This window comes from Myotis brandtii, unplaced genomic scaffold (assembly GCF_000412655.1).
Source record: "Myotis brandtii unplaced genomic scaffold, ASM41265v1 scaffold52, whole genome shotgun sequence".
In the NCBI taxonomy this organism is placed as follows: domain Eukaryota; kingdom Metazoa; phylum Chordata; class Mammalia; order Chiroptera; family Vespertilionidae; genus Myotis; species Myotis brandtii.
In genome coordinates, this window is record NW_005369826.1 from 1,150,560 (window position 1) to 1,166,598 (window position 16,039).

A 16,039-nucleotide genomic window follows, 5' to 3' on the forward strand; every position below is an offset into this window, starting at 1 on the left:
AGAAAAAGAAAAAAAAAGCTGCCTGGAGTTTGGGAACACTAAACAGAGATGGAAGATATTTCTGTCTTTGATGTCAAACATATACAGGCTAACTTTTTTCTCCTAAAGGCATTTAATGTTGTGAGATTGAATTCTTCTTTCTGACGCCTAGGAAAATCCACTGTTTGATCTCATCTGGGTCTTTTCAAGGCTGTTTGTTTGTGGGCTGGAAGTTAATTCCACAAAAAGCACTGGAATCCTATATCACGCCAGCTCTGAGTGATTCACAGCAGTCACAATGCAGGTCAGATGGTACATTTTTTGTATTAAAAAAAAAATAAAAGGGTTACTTGAAAGTGTATATCTAGAAAACACAAGACATTTGTACTATTTATGATCCAGTGAAAGCAAAATAGCATTGGCACATGATTAGGTTATAGTTTGAAAAAACAAAAACAATTTTTTCTTAACCCCAAAATAATTTTTTGCTAATTTAAACGGTTTTGAAAATTGGCACAAAGGAGCAAAGAGGGCCTTTCATGTGATGTGTAAGAAAGATCTGTTGAAGAAAATTAGCACCTAGAAATAGGATTGATAATGTGACGTATACTCACTTTGATCTAAATTTAACGTCTTCCCACATTTCCAACGTTCCCGTGTCCTTCTAGTTACTATAGTGATCATCCCTTGCAACTCAACATTTAATTCCTAGGTAATAGACAACAATTGTGGCTACCAGGGTGGGCATAGGTAAAAATTCTATTTATTAAATATTGTCTGTTTGAAAAACTCCCCACCCCTTGCATATTTTAGGCTTGCTACAGTGAATGAAGAGATTGAAACGCCTTCAACTACAAGTTATACAAGGAGAATCAATAAGCATGTTTAGGCCCTAATTTGGAGTGTAAGAACCTTGACATGATGTCACAGCATTGCTAGGGAAACAAAAAATGAGGATTCTAAAATAAGTACTTTCAGCTGGATTTGACCCAGAAAATCACTCTTGATGTTTAATGAAGCTGTGGACAAAAAATACCCTCAGTAGCTGGAGCATCTGTTCTGTCCAATGGATCATAGTCAGTGTTTATTCTTTTTCTAAAATGGACAGATCCATGATTGGGAGTTTTTTTTTCTCATGAAAGCAACTTGCATTCAAAACTTCCAGATAAATGCAGAAGAATCCCCTGACCACTGAAAGGACAAGCAGTAAGTATAGCACTTCATTATATTGTTCTCCAGACTTTTTAAACAACATCTTTTTCTGGAGGCCTATTTCAGCTCTCCAATAAAAACAGTGTCCAAAGATTCATACCTGAGTTCCACAGAGATAGCCCACTATTTACATTTCTAGGTATTGGCCCTGTAGTGCTGTCGTCCTGTGTTCGAGATAGTAATGAGTCTGTTGACAAGCAGGGTGGTGAAACAGCCCACACTTTTAAACCGAGCTTTTCCATTATCACACAGTAAGCAAAAGTAAGCATAAACACACACAAAAATTTAATAAAACAGACCAAAAATACACCAGAAAAGTGGGGAGTGGCTAAAGGAGAGAAGGAATATTAAGAGATTATAGTGTTGGAGTATGTTAAGGAACTTCAAAGTCATACTGATGGTGACACTTATTAAGCTTTTCCTATGTGACCAGTCATGACAACTATATTAAGGTTGTCATTATTCATCTTTCCACTTTACAGACTGATAGCATTAAAGTAACTTGCTCAGGGGATCCCAATTAAGCTAGTATAGCGGTGGGACTTGTATATATTTAAAACAACCACCACCACAACATAGCCAAGAAGTCAAGAGGATCTATAATGGGTAGTTGGTCTCACAAGTGCCAAATACAATCTAGGACATCCATGGGGCTTGCACTGTTGTCTAATCCAATGAATTCAAAACGTCAAGTGGCCAGAACGAGTACCCAAAGCTCCCCTGGAATGAAGACAACCAGTAATGGGGATGTAGACTTGATTTTCATAAAGCTTTTTTGTTCTATGTAGGGGAGTTTTCATGTGCCCTTTGTGTATATCCATATCCTCAAATTGGAAAGCAGAGTAGGTAGAAATTCTTGATAACACCATATATGCAAGAATATGATAATGTTAGACTTTATGTTTTTCTCTTTTACCAGGTATTCCTATGAACCAGAGATGGGTGGCAGATTTATTACTGCTCCTGGGAACTCAACCTGGGTGTCAGACAGTGATAGTCATATTTCATTACAGTCCAGGGCAATTTTAGCAGTTCATTCTGCAAGTCCCAGCATATATTATTGATTATTGTTCCATATGAATCAATCACAGATGAAATGGAAGACAGAGTGGGCTCTTGTAAAATGAATTGCATAAAATGTAATGGTCGGACCCAAACTCCTAAGTTCTCAGTAGAAAAGAACAGTAACTGCAATGCACCGCAAGAGGGCACGCTGGTACTTTTAAATATCAATGACGCTGCCGGCACAGTGAGCACAATTCAAGACAGGATGTGGATTTCAGCTACAAGCCGGTTGCTTTCCTGCAGTCATTAAGTATCAAATCCGGGAGGTTTTCTTTAGTAGCTTTTGTGGGATTTGAAAAGAGTAATGAGAGGTTTTTCAGGCACTTGGCCTCTTATTTTCAAAGAAAGGAATGAGATTTTTTTTCTAAAAATTTATTTTCCTGGGTTAATATTCTATTAGATATATACTTTGTCCATCACCAATTATTATGCTGATTTGGGGAAACGTACAAGAAAAATTTTTTTTACCAGCAATAATGCAAGTTACAAATTGGTGAAATTGGGGTTCATTGTAGCAGCTGGAGAAAAAGTTAAGTGGAGAGAATTATGACAAATTAATAGATTCAAATAATCTCCGTACTTCATCCCCTCACACATGTAATGAGTTAATTTATTATATATTAAAGAATGGCCTTTTTTCCTTTTTTTTACAAAACTACCTATGATTTTTAGACCCTAGTATGAGATTGAAAAAAGAATGTTGTGCCTTAAAGCCACAGATTGAAAATAAAGAAAAATAGGTAAACAACAAAATCCACTCAGCATATGTGGTTTGGGGTGATACTTCTAAGGTCAGAGGAAAATTTATAAATAATTTCACTGGAAATGTTCCCTTAGTCCAGGAATTGGCAAACTTTCTCTGTAATGGGCCAGACAGAAAATACTTCTCGCTTTGCAGACCATATGGTCTCTATCTACTTCTGGCTACTCGATTTGACACTGTGGCGTGAAAGCAGCCATAGCCGAGCTGCAAATGAATGGGCCTGCTTGTGTTCCAATAAAATGTTGTTTACAAAAACTGATGTCAGGCTAGGTTTGGCCTCAGCACTGTAGTTGGCTGAAGCCTGCTTCAGTCTAGCTGCGGACCCCTTCACAGAAAAGGGGTGAGTGAGAAGGAGCAATAACTGTTGGAGACCTGGACACAGGGGCACACAAGAAACCTCTAACTGGAGAGCATAACGTATAAAAAGCCTCAGCTCAGGTCTCAAGAGACGCTCAACAGAGTCCTTAGCAAGGAGCCAAGAGAAACACTGTCTTAAGAAAAAGTGTATTTTAGAAAATTGATTGAAACGTCTAAAATAAGTAAAACTCAGAGGGTGCAGAAAATAAAAAAAACTGTCTAAGAGATGGGGTGTTTGCCCTGAGCATCTATAGCCCTGGCATTCGTAAACACCAAGAAGTAAGAAAAATTTTGAACCCTGCAGGAAACTGTAGAGTTTTGCAACAGAACAATTGCGGGTGACAGATTAGCCCCAAGGACGCACCCTGATTGTCTGAACATAAAGAAGCACCCCATCTCAAGTCCCAACTCAAGGAACACTGGAACTTTATATATTTGGAAAATATAATTTACGGTTCCTAGAAAGATCAGATACATTCATTCCCTAAGAGTGATTGATGCACATACTTTGATCTGCGAGATGAGCAAATCGATTCCCATGACATCAATTAATTAATTGCTGGGGGGAAAGCTAAGAGGAGTTTATACTACCGCGGTTTCCAAGTCTTGCTCCAGAAAATTCTCAAGAAGATTTAAAAAACGTTTCTCAGGTCTCATTCCAGACCTACTGGGTTAGATTTTCTCGAGCCTGTGGCCCAGGCATTTTGCCAACGCTGCCCAGTGGGTGTTGGGAGCATCAGACCATGGGCTGGCGTTTTGGAACCACTAGGCCAAAGGACAAACTCTGGGTTTGAAGTTGGCCATGCTGGGTTCAAATTCAGGCTCGGCCTTACGTAAGTCCTTGAGCTGGTGATGTAACATTTCCAAACTTCAGCTGCAGTGCTGGTTACGTGGAGGCAAGGTTCGCCCCTGCAGGAAGGACTGAACATCGATGTGGCTCTGTCAGACTTGGAGTCTGTATGCTTTCGGCTCCGTGAAAAATAAGATTAAAGAAGACAAGTTAGGTGATGCCAACAAACTTTACTGAACTCTTCATGAAGTGGACAGGCTCCTTTCAGAGAACTGCAAAATGGGGCTGAAATCAGGAAGCTTTTATGCGTTGAAGGATAAAGAATAAGGAAGAGACAAACAGAAAATATCTGATTGGCTGGGGCCACATAGTCACCCTTGTTTGAGGTGAAAAGGCCCAGAGATGGCTCGGAGTTTGGGGACTGATTGACAGGATATCCTGCGTTTCTGGTCACAGGAACATTAAAGGATCCGAAAATGGTCTAAGTTTTGGTTTGCTGTCGTGCACTTGGGGCAGGATTGGCTCCCTCTGGGGCCTGGAGAGTTCTTTTCAACAGCTCTTCTATATCCTCTCCCCTTTCTTCATGGGACAATATAACTGGATTTGCTCCATTTACCAGTACATAGAATTTTACTAAAAGGGAGAACATTTTTGTTTGTTAATCCTCACTCGAGGATATTTTTCCATTGACTTTTAGAGAGAGTGGAAGGAGGGGGGCGGGGGCGGGAGACACAGAAAGAGAGAAACATCGATGTAAGAGAAACACATCAATTGGTTGCCTCACACACCCACCCTGGAGGATTGAGCTTGCAACCGAGGTACGTGCCCTTGACTGCAATCAAACTCGGAACCCTTCAGTCCCCAGGCCGATGCTCTATCCACTGAGCCAAACCCGGCCAGGGCGTGAGAACGTTTTTAAGAAGATATGTAAGTTCAGTTTTGCTCCACAGAAGGTTTTCTTCTCAAATTTCCCGAGAACTCTGGGTTCAGGTCACGTCATCTCTACCCTTGCACAGCAGCAGGGGAGGAAGGACCAAGGGAGATGCCCCATCATGTTCTCGCCTGGGCTGGCTTTCTTTGCTGCGTGGCTGAAGGCAATTTCAGACACTCACGGCTGGTACCTTGGCTTTCCCTTCCAAATTCCTAAGGATGTTGAGCTTTGTTCTTACAGGCAGGTAGAGGAGGGCTTTGCTTCTCTGTTAGAAGTTCAGGTGGCAGTAAATTGGGCCACACCTGCTGCTCCTTTGTTTTTTGATTTCTTTCCTCCTTTCTCTGGTTTATCTGAACAAAGAAAAACAGCACTTCCTCAGAATCCGGAGTGTGCAAAATCAGGAGGCAGCCTACCAATTGTTACTTGGCAAGCAGGACATGGTGCAAAGGAGGGAGCTGGCAACTCCCTTCCTCTGGCCAGGAACGCCAGCCTTACTTGTAAGCTGTTATTCATGGGCTCTTTGGGAAGAAGGGTTGTTCCTCCTTCCTGAACACAGGAGGCTGAAACGAACTCACCAAGGAGGAAAGTAGCTCCCCAGTGCGTGTTTTTAAAGTTCCCTGCCTGGTCGGGAAGGATTTGTAGAACAGAGTGGAGTTTAGCAATCATTTCGTTATCTTGCTGTAATTTACAAGTTCATGGTGGCTTCTCCAGAGCTTGTGGCTGGCAAATCAGGAAGGCAGATCGGCATGTCGGGAGTGTGGACTCAACATTAGAGTCAAGGTCTTCTCAAGTAAGCGTGGGGGTTGTGTTGTATTCTAATTTAGAGTTGGGCATTAGCCCAATTAGGAAGGAAGAATCCTACATCAGCAGGTTTACTGCTTCATTTCACTGTGGGTTCTACTTAGCACAGTGGTTCTCAACCTTGGCTGCACATTAGAATCACCTGGGAATCTTTTTAAAATCCTGATTTCTGGGCCTCATCCTCCGGAAATTCTGTTTCTTTGTTATGGGGTGGGGCCACAACATTAGTAACAAAGAAACAGAATTTCCGAAGGATGAGGTCCAGAAATCAAGATTTTAAAAAGATTCCCAGGTGATTCTAATGTGCAGCCAAGGTTGAGAACCACTGACTTAGCAACTTCCAACAGAATAAAGGAGGCAGCTGTAATCTTTCAAGGAACCAAGATATGGCAATTGGACAGCATTTGAATATTAGAGAGTGGTTGTTAGGGTGCTGTAAATCGAATGACACCTCTAAGATCCATAAGTAAATCTAAAGTTTAACTTGCTTTTTAAATCTATGAACATCTCTCAGAATCTCTGGAAAAACAAATATTTCAAAATGTTTGTTCAAAAACAAAACATGACTGCATTATTTTTTTAAAAATCTTCTTCAAGCCAAACAACCAAGGCAGTACACATTTGTTCGAATTAGTAAATGAGCTTCCAAAGTGAGCACCGCATTTGTTCAAATTAATCAAGAGTAAAATAGTTAAATAAAGCTAAAATACTGACAGGACAAAAAAAAAATGAGTGGCCTGTCACTCATATTATTTTATTTTCAGGTTAGCAGCCTCAAATGCAAAAAGAATCTCCTCTCAAAGGTCAACTATGAATGCTTTTTATTTTTCCAAAATAATATTTCAAGGGATTACTTGGGGGTCTGGATAATAGCATTACTTTTGGTGGTTGAAAAGGACCACTTTGTATGCTTCCGGGAACTTCCAATATTTGTGGTGGAGAAAATTAGTTCAAGCCAGGAGATGGGCTTTCAACGCTGTGGTACTTACAGTGCTCTTTGCAAATGGGTTGTGACACACTGTGACATCATTTAGTAGTGGTGCTTCTTCCCGCAGTAAAAGCTTTGAATACAATTTAAAAATAGGTAGGAAGTGATTTAGAAGCAAATAGCTACTCTAGTTAGAATATCCTTTATAATAAAAACCTAATATGCTAAGTGTCCGGTCATCTGGTCAGCCATTCAACCAATCAAATCATGGTATGCTAATGAATGCTAAGGCCACTCAACCACTTGCTATGATGTGCACTGACCACCAGGGGGCAGATGCTCTGACCGGTAGGTTAGCTTGCTGCTGGGGTCCAGCTGATCGGGACTGAGTGAGATGGGCTAGACATGCCCTGGAGCCCTCCCGTGGTCCCTCTCTGGCTGGCCCAACCTCCCATGTACCTCTCTGACCCTGATCGTGCACCAATGGGGTCCATTGGCCTGGCCTGCACCCTCTCGCAATCCGGGCTGAGGGACCCCTCCCCCCCGCCCTGAGTGCACAAATTTTGTGCACTGGGCCTCTAGTACTTTATAATAGTAGAGGCCTTAGCATCATCTTTGGTTTTGTTCTCTCTGCCCCTAACCTGTGACTACCTTCTCAGTCTCCTCCTATTTTCTCTGTCACTGTTTGCACAATTCTTCACTGTCTCAACCCCTAAACTACTGCAAAAGTCTTCAATTTCCTGCATTGTGCCCTTCATTTTTAGAATCCATCCTCTTGAAACATATACCAGCTTATGCCATCCTCCTGCTGAAAACCTTTGTTTGCCAAGCTTTGATGATTCTGGGGAGGACCAGAATCTCTGGGGTTCTCTTTGCTTGGACATGTGACCTACATAGCAGTCAGGATCCAGCCCTACGGAGAAGGGAGTTTCAGGGTTGGGCAGGTTGTCAGACCCCAACCAGGTAACATGGATTCTCCCAGAAGCTGCAAGTCTGTGGGAAAACTGGATTGCTGAGGAGGACACTGAGACAGAAGCCCAGCTGTATGCACCGGGCACAGGGGGAAGGTGGGAGAAGGCTGGAGGCCCAGTGGACATTGAGTGCCCAAGCACACTGGGCCATGGCTAATAACAGCAGGAATACCCAGAGCCCACTCTCCGATGGGTATGGGGTAACCAAACTACTTCCTATTCTGTTTGTAAACTCTCCGAGGCTGAATAGACCAGTTTTAGATCTTGGTGATACCAGCAGAGTAAGACTATAAAAGCAAGACTCTCTACAGCCAGGGTCCCCAGCCTGAGCTCACCCTGGATTTCTCAGGAAGGTTCCAGGGATCCATTGCAAATGATCTGAATCACATTATCCTGGTCTGACTGCCAGAAATATGTATGTTAAATTTTCCAGGGAATTTTTCTGTACCCCGTTCAGCACAGTTGTGGGGAAACAATGAATTAGAGGCAAGAAAAACATCTGTATTCCTCACCATGGCATTCAAGGCTGTCAACAACCAAGCTCCCTTCAGCAGTCATCCACTTTGTTGTTTTTTTTCCCCTCTCCCTCCTCCATACTTTATATATATATGTTATTTTTACTCATCATTTTGTAAATATAGTGTATTACCTTATTGATTTGTGTATGTTGAACCATCCTTGTGCCAATGGAATGAACCCCACTTGATCATGATGTATTTATTATCTTTTTAAAAAATGTATTTTTATTGATTTCAGAGAAGAAGGGAGAGATAGATAGAAACATCAATGATGAGAGCGAATCATTGGTCAGCTGCCTCCTGCACGCCCCCTACTGGGGATTGAGCCTGCAACCTGAGCATGTGCCCTTGACCGGAATCAAACCCAGATCCTTCAGTCCTCAGGCCCACATTCTATCCACTGAGCTAAACCAGCTAGGCCTGGGCTATGTTATCTTTTTAACATATTGTATTTGATTTGCTAGTATTTTTTCTGTGTGTTTTTTTCAGTTACAGTTTACTTTCAATATTATTTTGTATTATTTCAGGTGTACAGCTTAGTGGTTAGACAATCATATACTTTACATAGTGTTCCCCTCATTATTTCCAGTACCCACCTAGCACCATACACACAGGTATCACAATATTATTGACTATGTTCCCTATGCTGTACTTTCTTCGCTGTGACTATTTTGTAACTATGAATTTATACTTAATTCTCTTCCCTAGTCCTTGGTGATCCCACTCACGTCTGTCCATTTGCTCATAGGTTTCTCTCCCCATCTTCTCCAGTTGAAATATCCTATAGTTATGTCAAGATCCAGCTGACCTGTTGTGAAGTTTTCCCCGGTATTACCAGCAGAATTAATTGCTTCTTTTATGCTCCCAAAGAACTTTGTTCACACCATTGGTATTTATCATGTTAAGTTAGAGTTACAAGGTCAAGATATTCTGAATCACAAACCAGAACACATGATCTAGCCATCAGAACCATCTCAGATAATGTAAGATATTTGATTGCCACAATTACAGTTACTTGTGTGTGTCTGATAAAAATGTGAGTTCTTGTAGGCCAGAGATATGCTGAAGTCACTAGGGTAGCCCACACAACCCTTAATATAGTACATAGAAGGTGCCTAATAAATGTTAAATCATGAAGCATGTATGTGGATGTGTGCTACCATGGGGGCCAAGATACTTTTAGCACCACTCAGAATCTGGGAGCTCTAGACTCCTCTTGGAAGGTTAAAGAGGAGAGTTTTCAGTCTTTTTCTCTTTCTTTGACATACGTATTTTTTTTTTAAAATTATTTATTGATTTTAGAGAGATAGTGTAAGGAGGGGAGAAGATCAATTTCTTGTTCCACTTATTTATGCATTCATTGGTTGATTCTTGTGTGTGCCCTGACTGGGGCTCAAACCTGAAACCTTCGTGTATTGAGACAATGATGTAACCAACTAAGCTACCTGGCAAGAGCCTCTTTGCCATATTTCAGTCAAGAGCAGGCATACAGCATACTGAGACATCAATAGTATTGGGCCAGGAGGGTGATGGAAGAATCCATGACCTGCCAGAAAGGGGACTGGAGTTGGCTACGTAAGATTACATATATAATATATATATATGATACCAGCTCTCATAAAATTTGCATTCTGAAGGAGAAGATAGGGCAAAACAAGTTAAATATATTTGCAAAATGATAAGTGCTTTTTCTAGGAAAGGAGTCAGGCAATAAGGAAATATACAAATCAGCTGATTCAAATAGTGCCATGAAGCAAATAAAAGTAATGTTGTGTCCAAGAGGGTCTGTTTGCTGGTGGTGGAACAGGATTGGGGTTTTCAGAGATGGCTTCTGTGTTGAGAAGTGTTTATGAGGAAAGAGCCAGGCATGCCAAGAGCTGTCCGGAAATCTTTCCAAGAAGAGGAAATCTCTGGTGGAACAACCTGGAGATATAAATGAGTGTTTGAGAAACAGAGATACACAACGTGGCCAGAGTCCAGCAACAGAGTGGCCAAGGGGTAGGGGATTTGGGTAGAGATAGAAAGTCCAGATTATAATGAGGCCTTGGAATTTTCATTTCAGGCCAAGTGCAATGGGAAGCCATTGAAGTGTTTGAAGCAGGGAGTGGTAGGATCTCATCTTCTGATCTATAATTCTGATAAACATTTAAGTGGTATAATCAGCAGAATTAGGTGATTTCTAAAATACATTAAAAGAAGAGAGTAGAGTGAGGAAATTCAGAGACTCAAATGTGATTCTGAGGTTTTGGACTTAGCTAATTGAGTGGCGGGAGAAAGCTTTGTATTGGAGTCAGTGTATTATTTTAGACATGCTGAATCTGAGGCTCCATGGAGCATCCACGTGGAAATGTTGAGTAAGAAAATGAATATATGTGTCTGAAGCTTTGGGAGAAGTCTCAGTCAGAGGTCTGGATTAGAGACCCGTTGCCATGATATAGATGGTTTTTAAAAACATAAGAGTGGAAGCCCTGGCCTGGTAGCTCAGTTGGTTAGAGCATTGTCCAGCTAGGTCAAGGTTGCGGGTTCAAATCCTGGTTAGGGCACGTACAAGAAGTAACCAATGAATGCATGAATGTGTGGAACAACAAATCAATGTTTCTCTTTCTCTCTCTCTAAAAATAAATAAATAAAAATTAAGAAAAAAACCAAATGGTTAAAAAAAAAGAATTTTAAAAAGCCCACAAGAGTGGCTGAAATTACACAGAGAATGTGCTGCAGGAACAGGCTGAGAATGGGCCCCTGGAACAAGAATATTTGAAGAGTGGGTGGAGATAACAGTATCAACAAAAGAAATGTGGAAAGAAATCAAAGGAATTATTTTTACAATAAAGGGAAACATGTTCATTAGATTTGATAGTATGGAGTCATCAGTGACCTTGGGGAGGCAAACTGAAGCCGAGAGTGAATACTGACTGCTGTTTGAGAAACTTGGCAGAGAGTGGAAGGAGGCAAATTGCAAGGTTAGTGGAATGTTTTTTAGGGTGGGAAGAAAATAATAGAAAAGAAGAGATTGAATATTTAAGAGAAAAGAGAACATTGGAAGGGTGGTGAGAGCTTGGAAGGAAGAATGGAGGGGTTTGGACAAGTTATTTGCAAGTGGAAAGGACACCTCATTCTCTTAGCATGAAATGAGGGACTAAAAGTGTGGATGCCCCCACGTTTGCATGCAAGGTGATAAGATATAAAACTGAGCGGATTTAGTTATCTTATTTAATTTAGTTAGTAAGAAGTTTTTGGTCCAAGATATATATAATGTTTTAATTTTTTTATTGAGGTGAATTTCACATAAGATAATATTAACTATTTTATAGTGAACAAGTCAGGGGCATTTAATACTTTCATAACATGGAACAACCACCACCTGTATCTAGTCCTGAAATATTTTCATCACCCCAAAAGGAAACCCCATATCCACTAGGCCAGTGATGGCGAACCTATGACACGCGTGTCAGAGGTGACATACGAACTCATTTTTTTGGTTGATTTTTCTTTGTTAAATGGCATTTATATATATAAAATAAATATCAAAAATATAAATCTTTGTTTTACTATGGTTGAAAATATCAAAAAATTTCTATATGTGACACGGCACCAGAGATAAGTTAGGGTTTTTCAAAATGCTGACACGCCGAGCTCAAAAGGTTCGCCATCACTGATCTAGGTTGTAGCTTGTATCAGTACTCCATTCCATTTATGGCCAGATAAGATTCATATATACACCATGATTTGTTTATCTATTCATCCATAGGGCACTTGGGTTATTTCCCATTTTTAAAAGTTGTGGTTAGCACAGAATTTATTACTGTTTACTTGAACACAAAAGGGCCTTTCAAAGTGAAAGGCAACACACCTTTATTGAGCTCAATAAGAATAGCTATTCAGAAAACATTGACTCAGGAAGTAGCCCAAACAATGTTCTGATTAGGAAACAAAGGCAAGAGGTATTTATGAGAATTACATCTGTAGAAGGAAAGCATTTCTATTGGTGCAGAGAATATACTAGAGTGATATTAATTCTAAGCAATGTTTTTAATTTTCAGTCCAGCAGTCATCAGCTAGTGGTCATAATAACTGCTTTGTTGTTATCTTCGCAAATAGTGTTTTGGGACACAACGTTGCCCTAGGTCCAGTCCAAAGATTATTTTGCCCTGTTTTAACATCCGAAGATTTGAAATGTTAAGACATATAAGGCAGTTCCTCTGGCATGGCAGCTCCAATTCCACTGTAAAGTGGCCCCATGTGTATTATTGATTACACTGCCTTAGCCATTTTGAAGAGTATAGTACAGTAGTGTTAACTACATGCATATTGTTGTACAACAGACCTCTAGAACTTCATCTTGTAAAATTAAAACTCTACCTATTGAGCAACTACTCATGTCCCCCTCCTTCCAGCCCCCAGTGACCACATTCTGTTTTCTGTTTCCGTGAGTTTGACTACTTTAATTTCTCATATACGTAGAATCAGGCAGTATTTGTCTTTTTGTTACTGGCTTACTTCACTTAGTCTGGTGTCCTTGGGTTCACCATTGTTGTCATGTCTGACAGGATTTCCTTCCTTTTTTTAAGGCTGAATAATAGTCATTTATAGATATGACATTATATGCAGGGTGTCCTAAAAATGTACACACACACTTTGAATAATTATAAAGGCAGTGTTTATTAAAATACATTTCATTTTCATATTTTCTTTAGCCATCCATTCACCAGGAGACATTTAGGTTGCTTCCACCTCCTGGCTATTGTGAATAATGCTGTAATGAACCTGGAGTATTAGGAAAACAATCAGAAAAGAGAAGAGTCAGGCAGAAACCCACAGCTGGATCAAAATATTTGGCAGGGAAACAAATGATTCCAAGCCCAGGGTTTGTTTAGTAGCAAAAGAATCTTAGCCAGCAGGCAACGATGGAGTGCAGCAACTCTTTCTTGCTCAGCAGGCCCTGTGCTAGGAGTCTGAGTTCATTCCGAGACATACCAGAAGGGAGGCACTGGTTGAGTAACCTCCTTTCTCTGACTGTGGAATAGGGTCAGGCCAGAACTTGCACTGGGAGATAATCATCAGAGACCTCGGCTGCAGGGCGATGCAGGGGCTAGGAAGCCAGGTGGGGGGTCCAGCATTAGCTCTCAAAGCCTCATCATTTTCCTCTTTAGTCACTTTACTCTCTTCTACCTCTCTCCCCTTTATTTTCCTTCCATATCCACTTTTTGTTCTCCTCCTCTTCCTTCTCCTCTTTCATCTCCCCCATCCCACCTCCACCCATTCTCTTTCCCTCTCCCTCTGTGGGAATTGTTCCTCTTTCATCCTGAAGGACATTGCATAGGAAACAGGTGGGGAGTGGTTAGGATTGTCTGTGCCACACTGCTGTTGGCTGTGCACTCTCAGTCCCTGCAGGTTCACGTCCCTTCCCCAGCACAGATCAACTGAGCTGAGGGGCTGCAACCATGCAGAGTTTTCAGAAGCACTGCTGCTCCTGGCTAAGGATTCTGTGTTCACGTCACCTTCTCCCAAGGAAAGGCCTAGAGTACCTCAAAGGTTGGGTCCCGTGCTCTCACCACCGGCTGAGCACGTGGGAGCCTCCCTGAGCTTACCCCTCTTTTTCCCTCCCCACTCCAGAGCTAAAGAGACAAGACTGGTTGCACAGCCCCAGGCACCTATAAAAAGGACAAGAAGGAAGGTAGAAGCTCAGCCCAATTGCAGGGGTTGGCTTCTAACTCCCAAAAGTTACACCACTCCCTTAATTGCCTTGTTGACACTGAACACTTCTTATCAGCGTGGAGATCAGAGTCTTAAATTATTTACTCCTTTCCTCTGTCCACTCCAATCTACCTGGCAGTCTTGCTTTGGTGAGCCTGCGGGAGCTAGCTCATGGCTAACATGGACTAGTGGTGATAGATTCATGACTATCAGGGCTCCATTGGCCTATTAGGGGTGAGGAGACCAGCTTCACCCTCCCCAGCCAGGGAAGGAGGAGGGCAGGAGCACCACCTTCGCTGCAGGTTAGCCGAAGTCTTCCTAGGTATTAATATCGTCTGTTCTCCAATCTATAGGCCACTAGGGCAATGACATGAAAATTGGCATTTATTCATGCTTTTAAAAAAATACATATGTTTTTATTATTTTAGAGAGGAAGGCAGAGGGAGAGAGAGATAGAAACATCAATGATGTGAGAGGAATATCTATCGATCAGTTGCCTCCTGCACGCTCCCCACTGGAGATTGAGCCCGAAACCCAGGTATGTGCCCTGAGCTGGAATTGAAGCAGTGACCTCTTGGTTCATGGGTCAATGCTCAACCACTGAGCCACACTGGCCAGGCTGTTCATGTTTTTATACTTTCTTTTATTATTGTTTTTGTTGTGTGGTTAGAGTTCTCTTATAGAAATATCCATCTGCCTCTGCTTTGAGCAGGCGAAGGGGAAGAGCAGGTTTCAGTTCATGCCTAGACCTGCAGAGAGGATCCGTGCAGCACAGAAGCTGAGTTAAGCGGTTGGCAGTAAGAGGAGCCCAGGAGAGAAGTAAGAGTTCACCGGGAGAGGTCTGGCCAGAGACCTCCCTGACCACGGAGAGTTGTTTCCTGCACACGCCCATTTCTGAACGCTGCTTAGAGGATTTTTGTTTGATTTGGCTTCAAGTTGTGGAAATATTTACTTGTTACACAACAGGTGGACGGGTAGGACTGGGGGAGAGGTGAGAGGCCTCTTTGATTTGGCCATCAGGTCTGTATGTCTTAGGAATTCCAAGAGGGAGCTCTGGATAGTTTTGTATAGTAATCATTTATCAGAGATAGCTGCATTCAGTGAGTTTGGCTGCATTAGGTGGATTAACTTGGGACCCTTAGCACCAGCCATGCATTACGTCTATGAAGATATGATTTCAGGTCCTGGACAACTGAACTGGATGTGAACTCTGGAAGCACGAATCATCGGAAACTTCTGTATGTGAAACGTTTGTGTTGTTCTTTGTCCTCTGGTGGCTCATATTAAGTGATCATCCTGCCAAAGGCCAAATATTCTTTTGAACCAGGGCAATCCCTCTTGGCCAGCTCTGGAGGAGGGGCCAGCTGCCCATTACACACACAAATCCAGAGAAACCCAGGCAGGATGAACAATGAGATCTTCATTCCCAAGCAGTTCGAGTTCCTACTCTTTTCTGGACTCAAGGCCCCATTACACTGGAGGCTGTGCCGGATATAGGACAGCACTGACGATAAGCCTGTTGTAACCATTTGCTCTCTGATGGCTGGGAAGTTGGCCCATGATAAATGAGGATGGACTTCAGAGTCTTCCAAGGAATTGAGAATGATGTTTAGGCCCAGAATGGGTTATCTCCAAGCACTTCTTAAAAAGTGATCATTGGTCCTAGCCAGTTGGGCTCAGTGGTTAGAGCGTCAGTCAGCCCATGGAATGAAGGGTCACAGGTTCTATTCCAGTCAAGAGCATGTACCTCGGTTGCAGGCTCAATCCCCGGTCCCAGTTGGGGCACATATGGGAGGCAACCAATCGATTTGTGTCTTTCTCATTGATGTTTCTCTCTCTGTGTCTCTCTCCCTCCCTTCTACTCTCTCTAAAAAATCAATGGGCCCAGCCTGCGTAGCTCAGTGGTTGAGCATTACCTATGAACCAGGAAGTCATGGTTCAACTCCTGGTCAGGACACATGCCCGGGCTGTGGGCTCTACCCCCAGTAGGGGGTGCGCAGGAGGCAGCTGATCAATGATTCTCTCTCATT